Source organism: Lactuca saligna, chromosome 5, assembly GCF_052625555.1.
Source record: "Lactuca saligna cultivar CGN05327 chromosome 5, ASM5262555v1, whole genome shotgun sequence".
Taxonomy (NCBI): Eukaryota; Viridiplantae; Streptophyta; class Magnoliopsida; order Asterales; family Asteraceae; genus Lactuca; species Lactuca saligna.
This window is the reverse complement of record NC_136421.1, coordinates 43,632,916-43,657,216: the sequence shown is the minus strand read 5'-3', so window position 1 is coordinate 43,657,216 and position 24,301 is coordinate 43,632,916. Positions and strand designations below refer to the sequence as shown.

Genomic DNA, 24,301 nt, shown 5'->3' with positions numbered 1-24,301 from the left:
GTCACAAGTCCGAAAATTAGGTTTTTGGCTATCTTCAACGTACGTCCGGTATACCAATGTTAGGTTTTGTGTACTATAACACTCCTATGGTACATATACAACCCTAAATGCTTTGGATCTAAGTTCTCTTTAGTTATACATGCAAAAATAGTTATCCAAAGCATGAAGCCTACAACTAGCATACAATTTGATATTTGCAACATAAAATCAAGTTATATGAATACCTCTATATTGTAGCTTGTAGAATTTGGCCTTTTAAGAGCTTAACACCTCAAGTTTGATTCCTCAAACAAGTCACAAACACCATGAACAATTATGAGAATATGAGAGAGAGGTTATGAAGTACTAAAATTGGCTAGGGTTCAACTAGGAATCATTAGTCACGATTTTAGGGTTTAGGGAATACATATATAGTGTAAAATTCTAAGAGTCATATGCAAAACTAATTCTTAAACTTAGGCTTATGATCCAATAACTCATATGAACTAACTCTTCATGGACTCTCATATAAACTTAGTACATCATGGATCAATAACCCAAACCATATGTCTCACTGATTTACATAATTAGTCCCCCTTAATTTAATTAGACTCTTTTGATCACTAAATTAATTCCAAATTAATTCTTGATCAATACTAATTAATCAATATATTATACTTATAATATATTAATAAATCACAAATAACCTCTTTCACAAATATCCGTCCTATCAGATTGTTCTGGTGAAGGCGACCCGAAATGGACCATGCTACTCTTGGGTCAAGTATATACCAATTATAGTTATGGGCTTAGATACATAATCCAACATTCTCCTACTTGGATAAGTCTAATAACTATTATTTCAAGTATGACTCCAAAATCCTAACTAGCAATCGTAGCTCTCAAAATCCGTTGCGGAACTCTAATCTTATCAGGAACGCATCCATTAGATAAGGGATCATATATTCCTCCATTCAAGATATTGCATGAACTAAGACATGGATTATAATCAATCTCTCTGTTCATGTGTTGTTTCCCAATTTCTAATTTATGACAACTGACTAATTGAACAAATCAAATCAATCGAGGCTTGGCCAAGAGCTTAGGGTTGTCATCACTAAATGATCGAGGGGCCCACATATACCTCTTTTATCCGTCTTTGGGTAAAAGGAACGGATAAATTTTTACTCATATGCTTGCTCTATTTACTCATCAAATCACACACAACAATACGTTTTATAACACCAAATTACTGTTGTGTTTACCCATCATCAATGTGCAACCAACTTGTAAACTGCAACTATATGTATCCGTTTCAAGAATATAAGATATTATCATCTCACAATCACTTGTCATAAAATCCATGAAGTGATTCATATGAGCGTGGGTTTAATCCACTACTCAAATCTTATTACATGAATACTCATGAATACTATAACAAACTTTTGCTATGTCTAACACTCAGACAATCTACATACGGATTCATGACAGTCTTGCCTTAATACCTACTTCCAAAGTATGATTGACTGTGGATGGTTTGAATAATCTTATTATTCTGGAAGTCAAAACATGCGAAGTGAAACACAAGAATATTCGAATCCAATATGTTCTCAAAGCTTTTGAATATAAATAAAACACCTTTATTTAATCACCATATTGATTACGCATTATTCATCGTATAATTTTTCGATTAATCAACTTATTACTTGAATCAAAACAATAGTCATCCCATGCTCCAAGCATGCACAGTATGTTTACCTATGGTCCTTACTTTTTGAAATAGATCAATTGTAAGCATTTCCAATATCACTCAGTTCACAATTCCAAATCCTTATAGTAAGTGTAAGAATACCAACTCCTTGCCACTTACTGTAATCTGTTAGATTCTAAGCTTATATGCAGTGATCCTTTTATAACGACTATGTACACAAGTCATAGAGATTTTTCCAATTACAAAACTTTCCATTGGAAATTGTTACAAGACAATTACATAGATACGAAGTCTCATATTTAAAGCACATTCCTTTGAACATCCTTCATGCATAAAAGTTTCTAGCTTACTCATAGAGTCTTGATATCCAACTCCCATTATGGAAACTTTTCCATAATCTCCATATGAATATCCATTCTAAATAGAATCCTATCTATTCGGAATTATATCAATATGATCCATTCATTACTATACTTCCAACTATCTTTAAGCAACCAATCCTTAGCAAGCCTCATATCATCCTCAATAGTGTTTTAATAACTTTAGTCATATCTGGTTTTAGTCCTCTTACTGCCCTAGGCATTAGGAAAATTAAAACATGTGAATATTATAGCATATGCAATAGATCCTATACCCAAAGCATATATGACACGATTCATAATGTCTTACATAAAGAAATGATACTTGAGCAATCTTTTTACTAAAATATTCCCATATGTATAATTTCCTTATGTTGAATCATTTCAACATAACATTCACATATATCCATGACTAAATTAAAATTTCAATCTAAGATTTTATATTTGAAATGAAGTATAAGTATCCTCTCCCTTATTATAGCGAAACAACTTTCCAAATTCTGCAACTTTGCAAAATTCTTAACCTTTGTTTCCCGTAACCAACATTGCTAACTTGCAACACTTCACATAATAATCATGCTCCCACTATCATGATAATTACATTCCTACTAGCATAACACTTATGCTCCCACTAACTTTGACAGGTACTCATAAATCAGTTGGACCTCTAGAAATCATTACTTATTGACTTTCTTTCCAAAGTTCAAATTTCCGATGCGATATGCTTCGACAAGCCTTTATCTAAGCTCATACACATTTTATAAGAAAGATCATATGTGTGTCTAAACTATTTCAAAACTTACAACAATAAGTGTCGAATGTTTAAAGTATTTGCAAATTCTTACAATTCGAACTATGAATAGGGATGTCGTAATCATAATCGAATTTGAGAATGCAATTAACACAACTACTATCTCCTTAAAATCTAATTAGTGAAAGCATCTACTCACAATCATTTTCATGAACTGGAGAGAAACCTTAGCCACTTAGATTTTTATGGTGTATGTGTTCCTATCCATGTGAAACTATCATTTCCAACCATTATCATTAGATAAGGTCTATGGCATATTTAAAATGATATAGACTGAACTTGCTCAATCTTAATTTCTTGCCACTTGGCAGCACAATGGTCTACCAATCTTCTAAGTTGTTGAGCAGCTCACCACTACTTATCAATGAACTTTCATTGATCAAGGTGCTTTGCCTTATGAAAACAATTGAGAACTTATATAACTCACATGCATAGTCAACTTAACTGGAACAAGCATAGAAACAAGAATATGTCAACACGATAGATTACAAACCTCAAGTCGTGTGCTAGTGTTAAACAATAGGTTTACTCTTGATTTGTTATTGAAATCTTTCAAGATCTTTGAGACTCCCACTGACCTCTTGACATATAAGATTCTCTTGTCAAGAACCATTCATTGACAAACGAATGTTCAAGAGTTAGTGCGGATTTTTATCAAGAATGACACTTCATATAATTGGTCTAAGTTGATCTTCGTTTTATCCAAGACATCACAACTAGCAATTACAAATGTGCATGAGTAAGAAAACTTTTCTACTCAATATTTCATGATGTGCTATAAACCTACTTAGGATATGTCACTCAAGTTACAATCTTGGAGTATGAATCTAAGACTTGATTTTGGAACGAAGTAGGATTCACATTTTTGATTTAACCATTTCAACAATTCTCGATTCCTCTTCTTAGCCATATAAATGCACTAAGTTGTTCTTAGAGTATCAATTGTGATATGGTTTTCATAATCATTAAGATGATCATCAAACACGATACTAAAGTACTCTCCTTTCTTTTCAGATTAGAGAAACATCTATCTTTCTGCCTAATTGATTCTTCTTATTCGTTCTACTATACATTGAAACTTTTTCAATGATTCAGAATTGCACTTAATCATATTTGTGACAACCTGAAAATACTTGCTTTGAAAGCTCAGTAAGTTAACTCAACTGAGTTTCAAACTCAGTTGTAATGAGTTCTAGCCTTGTTAAAGGTCATTCTAAGTAGTTTTAGCCTAGTACACTTAAGGAATAAGTGTTAGGAAATACCTGCTAGATACACTGTGCAACGTTCAAGCCTTAATCTCCACCAAAAAGGAGTTCATGACCAAAGCACAAGACTTTATGGCCGTAAACTCAAGGCTGGACGTAAACTCCTCCTTATAGGCTCATATCCTTCAACTTTCATTCATTAGTTCACTTTCACCTCAAGAACATCCCTTTCTCTCTTAACCATCATCCTGATTTTCATCCTAGATCTTCCAAAAAGTAAGTGATTCTTCCTTTGATTTGTTGATACATCTCTTAATCTAGCATCATCTCATGATTCCATCCATGGAAATCATCTTTTCTTACATCTTCAAGAAACACCAAGAACACACACTAGTGTTCTTGGACCTTAATCACCATTTCAAGTCTATATATTGTAAGTACTCTCTCCTTAGATTGTTATATAGTTGAAACACTAGATCATAGACTTAAAACTTCATCAAACTCATCATCAAAGATAGTTTATGGCCATGAGTTTACACCCTGGCCGTAAACCCTTGAAAATGTGGTGTTTTGAGCCTTAAACACTTCTAGACCCTTGCTAACCCTTAGATCACTTGAACCTTTGAAACTCCTTGCCTTTAAGACCCAAGATAAGTCCATTTGGTAAGTTTACAGCCATAGATTTTATCGTGTGGCTGTAAACACCTCAACACCCTCCAATCAATTGGTTTTTCTCATCCTTGTGGAGAGCAATGGTCCATCAAGTTCCCTAGCATTCAAATACCCTCTTATGGACATTACCATGAGTTCACGTCCATAGTGTTTATGGTGTGGCCGTAAATACCTTTTCTTGGCCTTAAACATCCCTTAGTCCAATCACATGTAATTCCAACACTTGGTCAAAGTGATTCCTAGTCCCGTGAGGTGTTTCCTTGCATTTGGTTGCCTCTAAACACTATATTTAAGTCAATATATGCCATTATATGTCATTTAGGACTCGTAATTAATCTTTTAAACTATTTTAAATGCTTTAAAAGGGGGAATACAAGTTGAACACAATGATATTTGTGTTAATGTTTGTTATAAATATATTTCAAAAGATTGCTTATGTCTTTTATACGTGGTTAAAACATTTCCAAAGCTCATTTCAAGTTATGTTAGTTTCTTGTTTAACAAAACTCCATTTTTAAAGTGCAAGCGTGACTTAGTAGTAAAATGAGTCTCAATAACAGTTCAAGTAAAAAATTAGTAAACTATAAGGGGTATAGTATAGAGGTTCAGTTCATACTAGATATAATACACGATAACAGGAAGAACATACTAAGATACTATAATAGAACGAACATACTAAGTTGCTATAGCATGGAACTACTACAGGATCTAATTATACCAATGAATCACTAACTCATTATTCTAAACAATAGGTGATAGTTAAATTGGGTATACATGATCACATATCTTTAATGTGGATTACACAACCTAGCAATTGGTTTGCGAAAGTCGCGTCTGTTTCCCATAATCTCACAGGGAGAGCGTATAGTATGGGTACTAGCCTTCACATTATGGCCTTAATACAACAAACATGTTTTAAGGAAATCAGTACGCCAGGTTCTCAATTTAAAAGACAACTGATTTCTTTCATTTTCCCATTACTTTCATAAAGTGACAGTTCCAATTGAAAGCTAATGCAAACTGTTTTTGAGTCAAGATAGTTATAAACTAGGGAAAACTTACATTTTACAAACGAAAATCAGAACAGTCGAGTCTAGTACATTCAGTAGAAAGGGACCTATAATGCTAACCTTATGATTCCTTAATGTATACATCAAGGGATATATAATAATAGGATCCGACAGGTAATAGGATGTGTGCTTTCCACTTCATTTCCTGTTCCTTGTTTGGTTGTGGGCTTAGAGCGGATTCACCCAGCCTATTATCCATCCGATCTTAGTTATATATATGTTTCGTATATATTAAGTCATCATAAGCGGTACCAGGTATGGGTCAGGTCATAGGACACTAAATCAATGCACAGTTTCCTAGTACAAAACATACTTTTCAAATTATAACTTTTGGTATACCAAACTAGAAACTTACCAGTAAAGGGTTTAATTCATTTTATTAAACCAGTGTAACTTAAAGGACCTTAGGTGATTAACTCTATAATACCTTAGTTTATACATCAAGGTTACATATAATTAATACCCAATAGATAGTTAGATGTGTGCCTTCCGCCTTATTTACTGTTCGTTGTTTGGTTGTGGGCTTAGGGCAGATTCACACAAGTAACTATCTATTCGATATTAGATTATATATAGATAGTATAAACTAAGTTATTATAGAAGGAACCACTGTGGTTAATATTTTTATTATAAGAAATAAGGGTTTCCTTAAAGGATCTTTTCATCAAAAATAAAGGAACTATTACAGTTAACTCCGTGAGCACCAAGTGAATACACCAGGGTTATATACAACAATGATCCAACAACCAATGGGATGTGTGTCTTCCGCTTCATTTCCTATTCCTTGTTTGGTTTTGGGCTTAGGGCAGATACACACAATTCATAGTTTGTTTACTTTGAGTTTTATATAACTTGTATCCATTTAGTACTCATAGAAAGGATTGTAGAGTCATTTTTACTTATCTTTCATCAAAGCAGGAAATATAGGATTTTCTGGAGGAACAGGCAAACTTTTCTAAACATAACTTACAACTTACTAAATTTTTTACAACATACTTACATCAGTAAAATCTTATGAACTCACCAGCTTAATTGTTGATAAACTCTTTCAAATAACTTGTATTCTCAGGAAACTAGTAGACAGGTACTCACATTGGGAATTCAGAAGATGGAGCAATATAGCTTCAAGTATTGTTTTGTTATTTTCTTATGTATTCTATGTTTTGTGAACACACACTTTGTAAAAACTTTATTTCTAATGAAATTGTTGTTTATTACTTTGATTACTATGATGCATGTCTTGTGATACTAAACATGACATCCTCCACCCCCGAACGTTTCCGCCGTTCAGGTTTTGGGGTGCGATAATATTCACTAAACTTTTTGTAAATCATGTCGAATAGTCTTATCGCTCTTTGTGGTAGACTTGACCAGTGCACAACAACTTGTACTAGATCCCCTAGTCCTTTACTTGACTCGCCTCTATATGTGAACAAGGAATTAGTCTTATTTTCCCAAAGATGAAAATTCTCATTCATCATAAAATATAAGTTGCATGATTCCAAGTTTCTGTCTAATTGAAACTTGGTGATAAGAGTCTTTCCTTATTTGGTAAATTTAGACACTACCACAAACAAAAGAATCAAATCCATATTGCTAAAATTAGAAACATACAAACATCAATTTTCACAAATGTCATTGTAAGGAAATATAAAATAAGATAAATCCAAAATTTTTCTTTATTTATAAAATGCTGATAAACTTGTCCATACAATGCAATTACAAATAAAAAACTATGTTACAACATATCTCTAAGAAATTTATCGTAACTCCTAAGTAGTAGCTCAAAACTCTGATCATCGAATTGTGCGATCGAAATCCACCTATTCGCTTAAAATACTAGGGTTTTAATCTCAATTTAAATTTTTTTGAAATTTAATACCATTTAAATTAAAATTTTAAATATTGAAACTTTTGATTTAATAATTATCTTGAATTAAACTATTAATTAAAATTATTAAATCATAAGGGATTATTTAAATCATGAAGGATAACTACCAATTAAACAATTAATTTATCCTAATCCTTTTAATCCCTCTAAATTTCAAAAATCATGGGATAGGATAATTCAAAATCTTTAATTACCATATTTAACCATTAAAGGATAATTGCAAGATATGGGATCATCCAAATCCCTAAAATTTAGGATCTTATCTTGGGGAGGAGGCTAATCTCAAAAATCCTAGTGTATGCAAACCCTAGATTTCGAAATCTTGGCACTAAAGGAAAGGATTTGAAAAGCCCTTTCAAATTTTTGAAAATTAGGGTTTATGAACCCTAATCTCGAAAATCTTGCCTCCAAGGGTTTATTGGCTATAAACCCTAATATGTCAAGTTCATACAATTGTATACTACTAATAGAAAACAAGTTAACCAAAGGCTATGATACCACTTATAGGTTTTGAACAAACAATCCTATGTGTGCATGCAACCCTAGATTTGGATCTATGTTTTCACTATTAGATACACAACATTATGAACAAATGAAGAACCCTAGCATGCTCCTAGTATTTTTGAAATTCACATAGAAACATAGATCACATACCTCTTATTGTGATATTGCAATAACAACTTAAATCTTCAAACCCTAAGTCTTGAAAGCAAGTACCACAAGTGTAGTACCTCTAATGGCTCACAAGCACCACAAGCAATTGGAGAGGCAATAGAGAGAGAAGAGGAGAGGTGGAAATCAGCTCTAGAAACCCTAGGGATCAAGTGGGACGATTTCTATGGCCTTAGGGGTCTTTATATAGGGTAGAGATTAGGGTTTCAGTCTTTATCCTTATCTAGTTGCTTGCCCACCAAGTAACCATAAGATAAGCCTTGATAACCCTTATCCTTGGACGATTTCAAGGATTCCTTATCCCTTGAATTCGTCCACCCTATATCTAGGGTAACCATTGCCCTACTTTGCAACTATCACATAATTACAATTCAGCCCCTCTAGTTTAATTAATTACACTTGATCACAAAATTAATTCCCAATTAATTATTGACCAATATTAATTAAACAAATATAATTTCTCCTTTAATATATTATTCTTATAATACATTAATAAATCATAATAACCTCTTTCTCTATTTATTTCTCCAGTCAAGCTGCTTCGGTGAAGGCAACCCAAAAGGACCATGCACAACCGGGTCAAGTACCTACCAAATATGGTTACGGGATTATACTCTAATCCAATAGAAGGAACAGATAAACTTCAACTCATATGCTTGTTCTACTACTTGTTTAATCATACACAAATGCACGTTTTATAATATTTAGTTATGTGACAACCGTCAATTTTCGGTCTAGACAAAGTCAAATAAGGTCAACAAGTCAAACCGGTCAACTTAGCTAACTCTAGTATATTAGGGTTTTACTTGCATTTAAAATTGTACAACTCACTATGTTAATACAAAGTAACCACTTGAAAGTTTCATGTGTTCAGAAATTTTAAACCCTAATTAAGGTAAGTGATGGATTCACTCGATAAAACATTATTCTATACCCTTTGGGGGCGTATAACACTCAAAATGGGATGTAATTAAGCCTACGACCTTTGATCTACGATGAAAAACATTTATAAAGGCCCATGACAAGGTCTCTCTTTCAATCTCTCCCATTGTATCTAAATCTCTCCCAAATCTCTCCAAGTATATGAAATTTCTCCCAAATCTCTCCAACCATGTGAAATCTCTCAGAGTATGTGAAATCTATCCCAAATCTCTCCAAGTATGTGAAATCTCTCCCAAATATCTCCAAGCATGTGAAATCTCTCCCAAATCTCTCCAAGCATGTGAAATCTCTCCCAAATCTCTCCAAGCATGCGAAATCTCTCCTAAATCTCTCCAAGTTTGTGAAATCTCTCCTAAATCTCTCCAATCATGTGAAATATCTCTCAAATCTCTCCAAGCATGTGAAATTTCTCCTAAATCTCTCCAAGCATGTGAAATCTCTCCCAAATCTCTCTCTAAGTACCTTCCTCAGTCGAAAACAGCCCAAAATCGAAGGAGGGAACCCTCTTGGTCCAGAACCCTCTTAGTCCGGAACCGAACAATTTCGCATCCTCTCTCAGCTTTGGAACTCCTTCGCTCCGAAAAGTAGCTCTGGAATGCTTCGCTTCGGACCGACTCGCATGCAATAAGAAGGCTTCGTCGGACAACCTCGCATCTCGGATAAAAAGTCCCACTTCGGAAATTCAAGCCGGCTTCGGAACCCTCCGATCCGGACCTCCGGTATTGAGATTATGCCTTCATAATGCCCTAGATGACTCCGGATTTTTGCTAAGAAGCTTCGGAACTCCCCTAAGCACTCCGGAAGCCTCGCAGGTTCGCACCCTTCTCCCGGTTTTCGTCCTCTTTTGCGTTTTAAGCTCGTTTTTCATGATTTTCGCGTGGGATTTTCACCCAACTTATATTTTGACATATAAGACCATATATATTCATATTTTAATCACATTTTGGAGGAAATCTCAACTTAAGAACAATATCTAGTGGGTATGATATTGAGATAGATTGTTGCTCTTTCCATGAAGTATGACTCAAGTTAACCCCCATACCCACATAAGACAACCCTCAGTCACTATTCATCCATACCTAGTCAACTATTTGTCCTCTTACACCTCTCCTCTATTTGGTATCTTGATCAAAGGATGGAAACCCCCATCTCTCCTTCCACTTTACTCACTCTCTCACCAAGAAACAAACACCTCTCTCTTATTTCCCACTCAAGGAACTCGAGACTCCAAGGTTGCCTTTGATATTTTCTGTCACACCCCCAAACCAAGGATGGCGGAAATGTCCGGGGGTGGAGGACTTCATGTATAGTATCATAACCACAATTGTAATAGTAATTTAAGCAAACACAACCAACATATATATAATTGAAAGAGTTACATCATTGTATGAATTACATGTTTCCAAATCAATTACAATATGTTGACAAAACATGAAATGTTGACGCCTTAGCATCCCGTCCTCAAAATGCACTTTGATACATGTTTAATGATTTCCTAAGAATACAAGTTGTTTGAAAAAGTGTCAACACGAAGGTTGGTAAGTTCATAAGCTTTTGTTTTAAAACTTGATAAAAGTCTTTCTCTTGTAAATGTCATGTTTGTTTCAGAAAATCTGATATTTTCCTTAAAATGTGTAATGTAATCTTATATCCAAAGACCAAAATGTATAAGTAACCTCTCTTACTGATAGAAAATGATATGTGTTTAAATCGACAAAAACGCATTTGAATTTAATGAAATTCCCATAAATTCTTATGTTTGTTAATACTTTCTGTGAGTTTATTATAACCATGCTATGACCTAGTTGGCATGAAACGACGTTCTTCAGGCGTCAGAAATGTTTATGACATTTGTCACCCCAGACCTGCCGGTCTAACTGTTGCATGCAGTTAAGATGTGGGTTTGTCAAACCCAATATAGATCTATATACAACTATCACGCTCTCCCTCCAAGAGACTCTGGTTACAATACAGGACTTATTTGTAAAGTGAAGCGAATGTCTCACAAAGTCATTAACGGAATTACGTGTTGTGTAATGAAAATCCTCTTCGGATAAATGTACCCTTTTATAATGTATATATTATATAGTGTATCATAAACTATACCTATTATAGTTTATCCAAAAACAAGGGTAGTAGTAGTAATGTATGTAAACTATGCAATGAATTTGATCTGATGGACAGGAACAATGAGAACCATGTCAAGGCTCAATCTTCGACCTTCAATGGAGCCCTTAAGGAGTTACAAGATGTTGCAAAAGAAAGACACATCTTGTTTTTTCAAGATGTTAAAAAGGTTCGTGAGGATGTAAATCCAAAGATTGAGGAACTAAGGGTTGATATGGAGAAGGAAGTGTCGCTATTACTAGTGATTATTCTTCTCTTCACACCAACGTTGATATTATTGATGGTTAATAAGTATCAGCCGTTACTCAATAAAGTTGATTAGAAAGTTGAAATTGACGGTCAATGTTTTACAAAAATCGAAGATACATTGAACAATATAAAGGGATTAGTTTCAACAACTAGTTATTCATCTTCTTCATTTCTCACTCTGAAATCTTTTAATCATAAAATTCAATCTTTGGAGTCCACACTAAAGGCTGAGTTAGCTCCTCTTGCAAAGCCCATTAATTTGATGTCAATAGATTCCCCACCTATTCACATAGGAATGCAAGGGGGAGAAGGAGTTAGTTTTGGCATGAGCATGGGATCAAAGTCTAGAATGGGAGGTAGTGGTGTTTCAAAAGGAGATGAAGATGTGAATGTTGATGGGAAAGTCATTACTACTCAAATTCTAACTTCGTTACCAAAGACTTCATCTACATTTACTTCAACAACAACAACAAAGCCCATATCGAAAGGTGTTATTATTGGTTCTGGTATTGGAGGTTCAAGTTCTTCTAAGCCACCTCCAACAACCGAAGAGATGAAAAAGAAAGGAAAATGTATTTTTACAGAACCTACTACAGAAGAAAAGAAGGTTGTAGTTGAAAAGGAAATTGAGAGGCAAAGGCAAATTCAAAGTATAATACGTCAAAGGGCAAACGACCCTCGTGGTCTTGACAAGGGAGATCCTTCAAAGCACTATTGTTATGAGAATATCGAAGATTTAGTGGTCACTAAAGAAATGCATGAATTTGAAAAAGTTCCAAAGAAGAGTTTTGCCACAGAAAATACTGATTTCAACCAGTTGTACTTTCCTGTTAAGAAGATGATGTTCTTAGCTTCTCAGTATCAGATTGCTGATAAATTTGACAGAGAAGAATTCAAAAGAATGAAGTTTCTATCTCACGTGGTTCTGGGAAAGAGGGAAGAGGAGATTTGGTCATTGGTTAAGATAATTTGGGTTCTCAACATTTCCAAGGATTAACTGTCCGAAGGAGTGTTGTAGAATTATAGATTTAATGCTATCAGAGCAAACAACATAGCTTTCGACTTCTCAGTGGCTGACTTCCCTTTGATGAATATTCATGACTTAATTTGTGTTCATGAATTCTGAAGGGAACTGATGTATCAAAGCTTCAGTTAACCAACAAAGAATATTTCTTGATCAGATTTGCTCACATCAAGTTATTCATTGATAACTATTTCGAATATATTGCTTTAACTGATGTTGAACTAGCTTTGCCTATTGGCAAAAAAATCTTAGTGCCTCAATCTTTATTGAAGTGTCAAGCAGAATTGAGGATTTCTGTTGATGGTGAAATTTTTTTGAAGTCCCTAGGAGTAGTATTTATTGGGAAGAACTAGAAAGGATTGAATACTAAGTTCTTATTTCAAGCCTGTGATGTGGAAAGATATACAACTTCTCACTATATGAATTTAATTGTCATATGATTAGTTGTAAGAAAATCAATGATGGTGACAAGGCAAAAGTGAAGAAGATAATAAATTGGTATTCAGAGATACGAAGGACGATGCATCAAGCAGCTCAGATGTTGATGACATAAAATTGACACTTCTCACAAAGGGGGAGAATGTTGAGTTTGAAAGTGTTGTGAGGTGTCAAATTTAGTTTGAGTCATTGTATTTTCGAAGGTTTTTTGTATGTTGTTTATTATAAGGGCATTTTGTGTCGAAGCGTAAGTGTCTTAGTCCCATATATATATATATATATATATATATATATATATATATATATATATATATATATAGGATGAATACTAGAGTTAGAGGGCAGCTTTTAGCATTCAACTTGTACTCTTTGAATGTTCTCTATATTCTTGAAATCGTAACTGAGCCAAATAGATTATATTCAGATCTTGTGTTCTTAATTCTTTCTTAACTCTGATCTCATATTACAAACTCGATTAAATCACACTACAGTTTGGAACATCATGTCTTAAGGGTACAAGTTCTTTTGAGTTTATGGCTTAATAGAAGAGTACGTTGGGCGTACAAGCTCGTACGTGCAGTGTACAATCCATGCAACCTGTATGCTTAGCGTACAATTGAGTATGCCCCGGGTACTCACTGAATTGGGCTTTGCATTGTTTGGGACTTGGTTTGGGTCACATTCATGGATTGGTGACTTGGGCCATAGTGGACTATCTGGAATTGGACCATTGAGCTAGAGAAGTATTATTGGGCCTTAGGCTAAAGCCCATGCGAAAAGATTTGGGACCAATTGGAAATTGGGCCATATATTGGGCTTTATTGGATTGTTTGTCTTTTGGGCTATAGGTTGTGACTTAAGACCAACTTATGTTAGGGGTAAAATAGTCTTTTACCCCAAGTAGGTATATTTGGTTAATAAGATAGATCCCTTTGTTAATTAGCTTTTATTGGGAAATTGTTATCTCAGGGAGTTGTATGACCAACAATCAGGGATCATCCATTTCAGTTGACTTATTGAGGTAAGTCTCCTCACTGGGTTTCGCGGGTCGAAGGCACCAATGTCATCCCATGTTTGTGCTATGTTCGTATGCTAGCTGTCATTGTGACTCTTGCATGTGTAGGTGTTTATATGCTTTCCGGGCTAAGGCCCGATGTTGGGCAGGGCTTGATGACTATCTGTATACTATGTATCTATGTGATTATTGCATATGTATGTGTTATTTGATATATGATATATGTATGTTGGGTGGGACCCAATTTATTACTGAGTGGGGCTCGATGATGGGTGGGGCCCAATTACAGGGCGGCGCCCACTATATGTTTATTTTATGTATGGTATGCGGTAGTTTGGGGGAACTCACTAAGCTCTGTGCTTACTATTTTTAGTTTATGTTTCAGGTACTTCCAGTTCCAAGTGGAAGAGCTCGAGTTGACTGCATCTCACACACTAGTAGAGTTCTGCATTTGACATTCACTCTGATTTTGATAACACTTGATACATTGGTTTTATTATGTTGAATGATTGATATTTGAAAATAGTATCTTATCTATTATAAGAAAATGAAATTTTGGGACCATATTTTGGAATGTTATATACGCTTAGCGTACTCATCCTGCTCAAATTACGAAAGTGCCACATGGCTTCAAGGATCATTCTCATGGACTTAGGGACTGAAATCTCATATGATAGAATCATAGGGATGCATTTGGATGTACATGAATCTTGGGTTAGTACAGATTAAGAGCTCAAGAGTTGAGATCTTGACTTATTGGGATGTCGTAATGGATAAAGTTGGAAACCTTATCCATCAAGACCTTGGGAAGATTCAGATCTGAGATTTATAGCTCATGAAGACCATTGTGATAGCCACTTCATGCTTAGTCCTTGTGGTTTCATTTTTTTCCTTGATTTGTCCTATTGTATATAAAATGACTTTTCTACCACTTATTATTCTTTTTATATTTTTTAGTATATTGTTTATTTATTTTTCGACTAAAAAAATTAAAAAAAAAAAAAAGAAAACCCTCTCTCTTTCCCCTTCCTCCCTCCCAACCTTCACCATCCATATGGGTTTGTTCTTCATGAACACATATATACTCAAGAAAATCTTCATGAACACAAACTTACAAATATCTTCAAGACCAGGTTCGGTCCAAAATATAATGTGCCCGTGGTGAAAATAAAAATTGGCCCCACAAAGTCATAAATATAATAAAAAAAGGTCATATCATTATAAAAAAAAAAAAAAAAACTAATTTAAAGCACTACTAGAAAAACAGCCTTTTACGACGCTCATTTCGCGTCATAAAAGGCTCAGACGACGCGCAAATGCGCGTCAAGGAAGGCCCTGTCATAAAGAGAGACGACGTGCTTTTGCGCGTCCTCTATAGACGACGTGCATTTACGACGCTCATTTACGACGCGCAATTACAACGCGCGTTTACGACATGCAATGCGTATCAAGGAAGGCCCTGTCTTAAAGAAAGACGACACGCATTCGCGCGTCGTAACCTTACGACGCGTGTGTTAATGACACGCAATGCATATCAAGGAAGCCCCTGTCAAGAAAGGCCATGTCATAAATGAAGATGACACACATTTTTACGTATCGTAATTTTAAATGTTAAAAAAAATATTATTTATAGATTTACTAATTTTCAAATTAAATTTTCATTTAATGTCTCATAACAAAAAATAAAATACTATATACAAAAAATACAATCCATTGCATAAAATTTAATATCATTCAAATAATCGATCCTTAGAAAGATAAAACAAATCAATAGAAGTTGTTTTCTCCCTATACATGATTATTACATACTAAATAACAAACTTTATTTCATATTCATACATATGATTACATTATTCATTAAGAAAAACATATACCTATAGCTAGACTTGGAAGATCCATGTCAGTGTCTTTTGAATCAGAAGGATAACGATTTTGGAAATCGTAGAAGGATTGTGAAGGAAGTGGTGACAGAATTCCTCTAGGGTTTACAGAAATCTGCAAGGAGGACTATGGAGGAAAGAAGGAATAAAAAGAAACATGAAAACATAAAGATCATCAACTAGATAATAGAAGTCAAACCTTTGACCACTTCTTTAAAGATACCATATAACAGATCCAAGTTCCATAAAGTCTCAAAACTGCATGAAAACATTATATAGGAGATTAACACATAACACTTAATAGTGTATCCTGTTAATTAAAATATGACATGTAAAATGTGGTTTACATGCAGTTGAGAATAAAGAGGTCGTTTTCTAGTGACTTGAGAATATGCCAGTGGTAAAAAAAGTAGTTGAGGATTAACTTCCTCAGAAAAGTGTAGTGTAGGGCTACATTGATAATCTCATGACATTGTATAGCATTATACTTACAAATTTTTACTAACCAGGACATTATATATATATATATATATATATATATATATATATATATATATATATATATATATATATATTGCTGTATAACCAACCTTATTCATTGCTGCCATTGCCTTGGTAGCACCTTTCATCCCAACAGCCACAGAAGAGTGTGCAGCTAATGCCTGGGAGAAGTTAAAACCATAGAAAGTCAATCATGTGGTATAATTTATTTATGACAAAAAAGAAACAAGTTGCCATTTGAAAATTTACCTATGTATGTGTTGTTATGCCCCTCATTTGAGCCCGACTACTTTGTAGGTTGGCTATTTGTTGTCTAACCCTCACAATTGGCGTGCCAAAATCTTTGTTGATGCCTGCATAAACCAAATGTTAATGCACAAAAATTTCATCTTCTTATAATCAACAAAATTTCATCTTAATATTCTTATGCGTTGGTGTTAGTTCATATGGGCTCAAAAACAACCTGATTGGTATCGATTCACATGCAACATATATAACTTCATTAATCAACTCTAATTAATCAACAAATATATAACAACCCATTGTTTCACAAGCAAATAGCCTCCGAACCTGCACGTGAAAAATTACCAAAATGCCCCTGAGAGATTTATAGTAAACAAAATTATAAAACTTACCAACTCTTTATCCGACATCATTTTTCGCATCGATATGAGGATGATGTAATCTCCGAACCAATTACATTGCTCTTCGTAGGCAACTTATTACCAGCTTCTTTGTAAAGCCAATAGGCAGCAACTCCATGCTCAACATATTCATGCATGCTCTATTAAAAAAAATTTGTTTTATATATATATATATATATATATATATATATATATACTGTATACCTGTGTTCTTATTTAGACTTCCAAGGGTGAGTTTTCTGGACCATGCACTGCAGTATGCAGAGACCATATAAAATGAGAGTCAGAATTTGTGGGCATTGACAAAAAGAAGAGATAAGAAGGAAACGGCATGCATTACTCACACAAATATAAAATAGGTATACCTAATATCAGCAGCATACAAAAAAGTATAGTGAGATAGATCTTTACCTGATATCCACCTGACTTTGGATTGACAATGTAATCGTCAAACTCGCAATCAATTGGTGTCCAAAGCCTGCGGAAGATGAACCAAACAACTTTTATTTATATTACACATCTGTCACTTACTTATAAATTGAGTAAGATTTTTTTTTTCTTCTTGTCTAGGCATAATAAGTTTTAGCATGTAGTTATCCATTTTATGCTACTTATATAAAGTAATGATATTTAGAAGACTGTAGCAACACTCGACAGTTTGTCCATGTAAAGTTCCACTTTTATCTCCAACAATTACTCTCAGTGCACGTGCATCATATACTTTATCAATGCTCACATCTTTACGATTCATCTGAGAGAAATATTAGCATAATCATCTACATAACTGAATCATGTATTCTTTCTAAGATTATTTAGGGAGATCACTTATACCTACCTTACTATAGATGTTGTACAAACTTTTAAGGCGGCTAGATAAGGTTACCTCCATTCCAGGAACATAGCTGCACAGGTAAGAATGACAAGCACACCAGAGTCGAGGCAGGGTAAACAAGACTGAAGGCTGAAGATCTATCTCACATGATCTTACGAGGTTGATATAAACAACTCGTGTTCTAGTTCTTCCTCACAAACAACCAGAGATGCTAGGGCAATCCCAGCATCCCTCACAACTTTTGGTTTTGTTTGGACCTCTGAGCATGACCCTAGATCTTGAATATATTTAATACGTTTTATTCGATCAAGCAGGAGATCAAATGGAATAACAGCCTGCAAAAGATCCTGTGGGTTGAAAAAAGGAGTCACCAATTCATATCCTAATTAAATATATATAATGGAAAGTCAAACACCCAGTAGTGTATATATATATATATAAGGGGAAGAAATGAGGGGGAATTACCTTCATGCTGACTACGACATCTTCTGTTGATGCTTCATACTCAGGATTTGAGCTACTTTTGGCTGATAGTCTTCTCAGGTTGCCTACCCTGCTACTGCTGCTGCTGGGTGTCCACAAGGAGGCCAGGTCAGATCGCATTTCCTGGAAGATCTGAGGCTGACACACTACAAGTATTAGTTGGAATCTTATTTTAGCACATGCAACATATGATTCGATCATTAGTTGCGTAGAATGAACACTTGAGATAAATATCATGCATTAGAACACATTCATGATTCATCACTAAATTAGCTTTATAGTGTAGAAACCACTGACCTGAAGAACAGCAAAACAGAGGTCTTCAAGTTCAGCTTTTAAAGCCCAATAGCCCAATCTGTAAGCAAGAGAGCACCAAATGACCAAAGTATCCTGTGCTACATCTTTAGCCTTGCCCGAAGGTAGAGCATAACTGAAAGCAAGAGAGTGTAAACTGTAAGTTAAAGCATTGCAGTGAGTGAATAACTTATTGAATAGAGTGGTAAACCTCCCTTGACAAAAAAAAAAGAATGAATTTTCTCTACTTTCCAAGACCTTTACCAACCAATGAACAAGAGAAGTAACAGTGAAATTAAAATCACTCAAGTTTGAAATGGAATTATCAGAAATATTTTTCTTGTCGGGATCATGCAATGCAAAGATTCATGGTAGATATGGAAACAAGTCATACATGGTTCTCATGTTGTGTAGACGGTCTGCAAGCTTGATTAGCACCACACGTGGATCATCAACCTATGCAATTTGATTAACTTCATTGATTGAACCTTTGGATTTAAGTACAGATTTATGGATGTTGCAAATACAAAGAGTCCAAAATCAACAAAATGTAGTCAATATATTATACTTACAAAAACACTTCGTTGTTTCTGCATATATGTTTGCTAATTTGCTATTATTTCAAAGTGGGATATAGATGAAGCATCTTTTGGAGCTGCTCCTGCTGGGAAATGTATATGGATGTCCTGCCCTTCAAGCAGATTCCCTTCTCCTTCTCCACAACCAAGATTAAGCTTTGCTTCCCTTGCTCTTACCTAATAATAAAATTAAGCAAATAAACAAACACACACTTATATAGATAGCAATTGAAGAGGAGATACCCAAGTCAATGCAAAAGAAACAGTGTAACAGATTACCCAAAAACAACAAAAACCACATTGCTTACCAATTTTAAAAAATAATGTGTATAGAAATAGAAAACAGGAGATATTGAAGGAGCTCGTGCTGCATTTCAGCTTTGTGATACTTCTGAATCTGATTCATCTTTCATTGACACCCTAATAAAAGAGCTTAAATACTTCACAATGGAGGACGAGAAAAAAAATGGATTATAATATTCACGTATATATAATTAGAAGATATATAGAAAATTCGAATAAGCGTCAATCAAACCTGTAGTTGCTGTCGGGACAATAGGAGAAGAGGGAGAAGATGAAATTGAGATCACTTAGTCTTTTACGAAGAAGGACTAGCGCTTCCTCTGCTATTCCCCGACCCATTGGGCTCATCCGTACACTTTCCTCTCCGAGTCTCCGGTAGACTTCAACTATGAATCCGGTGTGAGAATACAGGGTTCTTGATTCCTAGGGTTATAAGAACTCGTAGAACCAAAATCCCCTATTTCCCAAAAATACATCTTCTCACATACCAAGGCACTTTCCCTTGATCATTTCTGAGCGTCAAAAACGGGGCGAGCATGTATTTGGGCTTTCTGCAAAAGATTGAAACAAAGGAATTTGAGGTCAGGTGAGCATGAGATCGTCAATGAGGAGAAGTGAGCAAGGGGTTGCCGGAAGGTGAGGCCAGGTCGCCGAATCGATGCTATAGAGCACTGAGTGAGAGAGTGTTTTGAGTCTTAAAAAGCCCTAGAATTAATATCAATATCGGTTCGTGTGATTTTGTTATTCGACCCTTTTATGTTCGCCATCTCCTTCTTCCTTCTGCTCTGTTAGATGAAGAAAGGTGAAGTGAGATAGCAGTCGATGGTTTGCAGGGAAGATGGTTTGAGGTGTAATGGCAGGATCTGGTGCTTTTGGATATATTGATGGTGGTTGTTGTTACGGTAGAGATATCAACAGTATCGTTCTCTGAAGCGGCGACCATGAAGACGAAGGCCCTAGGGCTTTTTCTTGCTAGTTGGAAGAGGCGGGGGGTTTAATTTTTGGGATTCAATAGGTGGGTGAAATCCCGCCTTAAAAACGCGTGTTTCATTAAAATTATAAAGCAACACATTTAGAGAACGCACATTTTATGAAAGGCTCCCTCCGCATTTCTTTTTTTTTTCTTTTCTAACACTAATTTTAGGGCACGCACAAATGCGTGTCTACTATCCTTCAAATTTTACAAAATTGACATTATTTTTTAGGGCACACACAAATGCGCATCCTCTATCAGCGAGTGTCATTGTTTGCGCGTCATTAAAGGGCTATTTTCTAGTAGTGAAGAAAAATACTTCTAGCATTTTAAGATAAGTTAAAAAAAAATTATCTATATAATTATATCATACACTCTAGGAATTTTAGGCATCTTAGAGACATGGGCCCTGAGCGATCGTGTCACACCCCAAAACCAAGAACGGCGGAAACGTTCCGGGGTGGAGGACGTCATGTACAGTATCACAACAATGTAAAGTAGTAAACAAGCAACAACATCATCCATTGCATTATAAGTAAAGTTTTAATATGTGTGTGTTCTTTCATTGTAATAAGACAACAAAATATATAATCAAAATAAAAGACGAGTCCTGTCTGAGCTCCGTCTTCTCAAAACCTGGCCATCGTACCTGTTTACTGGTGACCTGAGAATACAAGTTATTTTGAAAGCGAGTATCAGCCTAAAGCTGCTGAATTCATAAGTATTTAAGTGTCGTTGTCTTGTTTTGAAAAGTTGTTATGAACGCCATGTAAATATTTAAATAAACAGTTGATATAAGTATGAAAAACCCTAGAAAATCTCATGTTTCCTACTAGTATGGAATGTAGTCTTCTACCAAGACCCGAATGTTTTGTTATGACAATGTAGTTTTTCCTTCTTTTTGACTATTACAAACAGTACTTAGTTTAACTCATCGTTTATGTGAATATGTCACAAAATAAAGTAATAGGAAAAATAGAATCATGTAAGTGTTATCCTTTGGTACTAGGACTAACACGGCATCGCGATTTGCGAAATGTATAACCTAATGAACATCCGAAGATTGTCCAATTGTCCTCTGTAGCAGCAGCAAGGCGGAGGAAGGGTTAGTCCCGTCAACGTTTTCCTAATATAAGTATTAACCGTAGACATCCGTAGATGTTCATCAACCTCTGTAGCGAACAGTAGGCTCGAGGAATGGTTAGTCCCGTAATTGACTCCTAATATAAGTAGTAACCGTAGGCATCCGTAGATGTTCATCACCCACTAGTGCTAACAGCTGGGCTCCGGAATGGTTAGTCTCGTCTAGACATCCCGTTGAACTGGGATAGGCAGGACAATTTACACAGAAGGTACTAATAAATCATCCTCGTGAATTGAGATACAAGTATTCATGTAAAGTAATCATGTAAGGTATTCATGTATCATGTAAGCATAGGTAAACGTACTCATGTATCATGTAAGCATATGTAAACGTACTCATGTATCATGTAATGTACTGGTATAGACTCATGAATGAACTGACTCTTGTGTGATTCCTTGTAATAGGAATAATGTTTTGTATCTTCTAACTATCCCTATGATAATTAATTGGAAGGTAATTGGTTGTTCAAGTTGGTTAATACACCCTTGCTACACAAGAGTGTGGGAAACTAAATGAAAGATGAAAACTATAACCTCAATACATATATAAGAACATACGTGTATAAGTATAGTTTTATTCAAGAATGTAAAAATGGTTTTGTAAGACATCTAAGAGTTTTGAACAATAATAAAGAGTGACTTGATGTCATTTTAAATAAACAATTCAAAAGTAATACATTTGATAACAAAGTATTTTAAGACAGAAAACCATTTCATGCATCACATTTTGTAGTATGTGAAATCTGCTGGATGGAAACACAATTATAAAATACATATGAGTGATTTAATAACATGTTGTTTTCTACTTGTATTCCCCCCCCCCCCTCCCCCATTAAAGCATTTAAAATCATTTAAAACATTGTATTAGGGGTATGAACTCACTTGATTGAAGTGGTTGATTTGAAGTAGTCGAGAGGAGAATCGAGCAGAACTTCGACAGAAAGAGTAGAAAACGCGGGAATATCTCAAGATACTCAAGAATCTCGGGAATCTCGGGAATACAAAACCTTCCTTCGGGACTTGAACGTGAAAACCGGGGCTTTGGGAGGGTCTCGGGGGCTTAAACGCAGAGTTTCGGCGCGAGAAAAAAGGGAACTGAGCAATGAAACCCGGAGCCCTTGAAATCTATTTATAAGGGTATTTCTGGTGTGCCACATCGTGGCTAAGGCTGGCCACGTTGTGGGGATCAAGTCTTATCCTCTTCCATTGATTGGATGCCCTCAGTCACTTGCCGCGTCGCGGCAAAACTTTGCCACGTCGTGGCAAACCTGACAACCTCGGATTTCGGGCCTCGAACTTGTAAAATCCGTAACTTTCGCATACGAGCTCCGTTTTCGACGTTCTTTATATGCACGCATAGCTAAAAATATGCTCTACAACTCTAGTTTAGACTTCATTGGCTAATTTTGACTTTATTTTTAATTATTTATTTTTAACGGGCCGGGACACGAAAATTCCGTTAAAAATCCATAACTTCTTCATCCGATGTCCATTTTCGTCAAACTTTTCATCGTTGCACCACTATTGTTGAGACGTTAGATTCTCATTTAGGTTGTTTTGGCCAAAAGTATCTCGATCTCTATTTCGAGTTTTTAGCTGTCTACTGCTATATCCGGATCTTGGAAAAATCATAACTTCTTCATATGAAGTCAGATTTGGATGTTCTTTTTACGTACGTTTACGATTTAATGTTATCTACAACTTTCATTTAGATAATTAAGGCTAAAAATATTGTATTGAAACTTTGCGTTTTTCATTTAATCGGTGTTGCCGGTTTTGTCAGGAATTTTAGAATGGTTATAACTTCTTCGTTATAACTCGGATTTTTGTGTTCTTTATATGTATGAAAACCTTGTTACGATTCCTACCACTTGATTTAACCCAAATAAGATTTTAGGAAACTTATATTTTGACCTAAATTTGACTGGTTTTACAATATATTGTTTCGAAATGTCGAGTTGTCACAGATCGTCCGAGTTGCCTACCGTCTGGGCGGGCCTATTCAAGACACACACACACACATACACATACATGCTTACCACTAAACAACATGCATCAATATAATTTCCCAAATCCCAAACCAAAATTTTCATTTTTCTATTATGAACTAAACCTTCCAAACCATATTTCATAAAAATCTCAAGTACCAAAAGTTTTAGATCATTATAAAGTAGAAGCTAGTTATATGTATCAAAAAATGAAAAAACCAAAACAACATAATAGATAGGAGATGTGTATGTGTCATGGTCAAGGTGAAGCATTCCCATTGCTAGAAGAACAACCTGAAAAACATTTAATCCACAACTGTAAGCACATAGCGTAGTTATTTCCTCAAAATACCATATATTATAATACATATGCAATACATTCAAAAAATGGATCAATACCTCTCATCATTCCAATGATAACATGTGTTTTTTTACTCACAAGCTGTCGTTGTTCCGCCATCAACACGTGTCTATAGGCTCACGTCCTTTTGTCGTTCAACCGTCAACTCCTCATACA

General features: G+C 35.1%; 2 long non-coding RNA genes across 2 annotated transcripts; both read right to left on the bottom strand.

Moving 5' to 3' along the window:
* Positions 1 to 18,275: 18,275 nt before the first annotated feature.
* On the bottom strand, positions 18,276 to 18,857 carry LOC145048056 (uncharacterized). The gene is made up of 3 exons (XR_013682700.1): positions 18,803 to 18,857; positions 18,488 to 18,643; positions 18,276 to 18,369 (listed from the first exon to the last, which is right to left on the bottom strand). It is a non-coding gene; the product is annotated as an uncharacterized LOC145048056 (long non-coding RNA).
* Positions 18,858 to 18,912: 55 nt separating this feature from the next.
* On the bottom strand, positions 18,913 to 19,432 carry LOC145048414 (uncharacterized). Its single transcript, XR_013682863.1, has 3 exons — positions 19,372 to 19,432; positions 19,194 to 19,255; positions 18,913 to 18,935 (listed from the first exon to the last, which is right to left on the bottom strand). It is a non-coding gene; the product is annotated as an uncharacterized LOC145048414 (long non-coding RNA).
* Between the last annotated feature and the right edge of the window lie 4,869 nt (positions 19,433 to 24,301).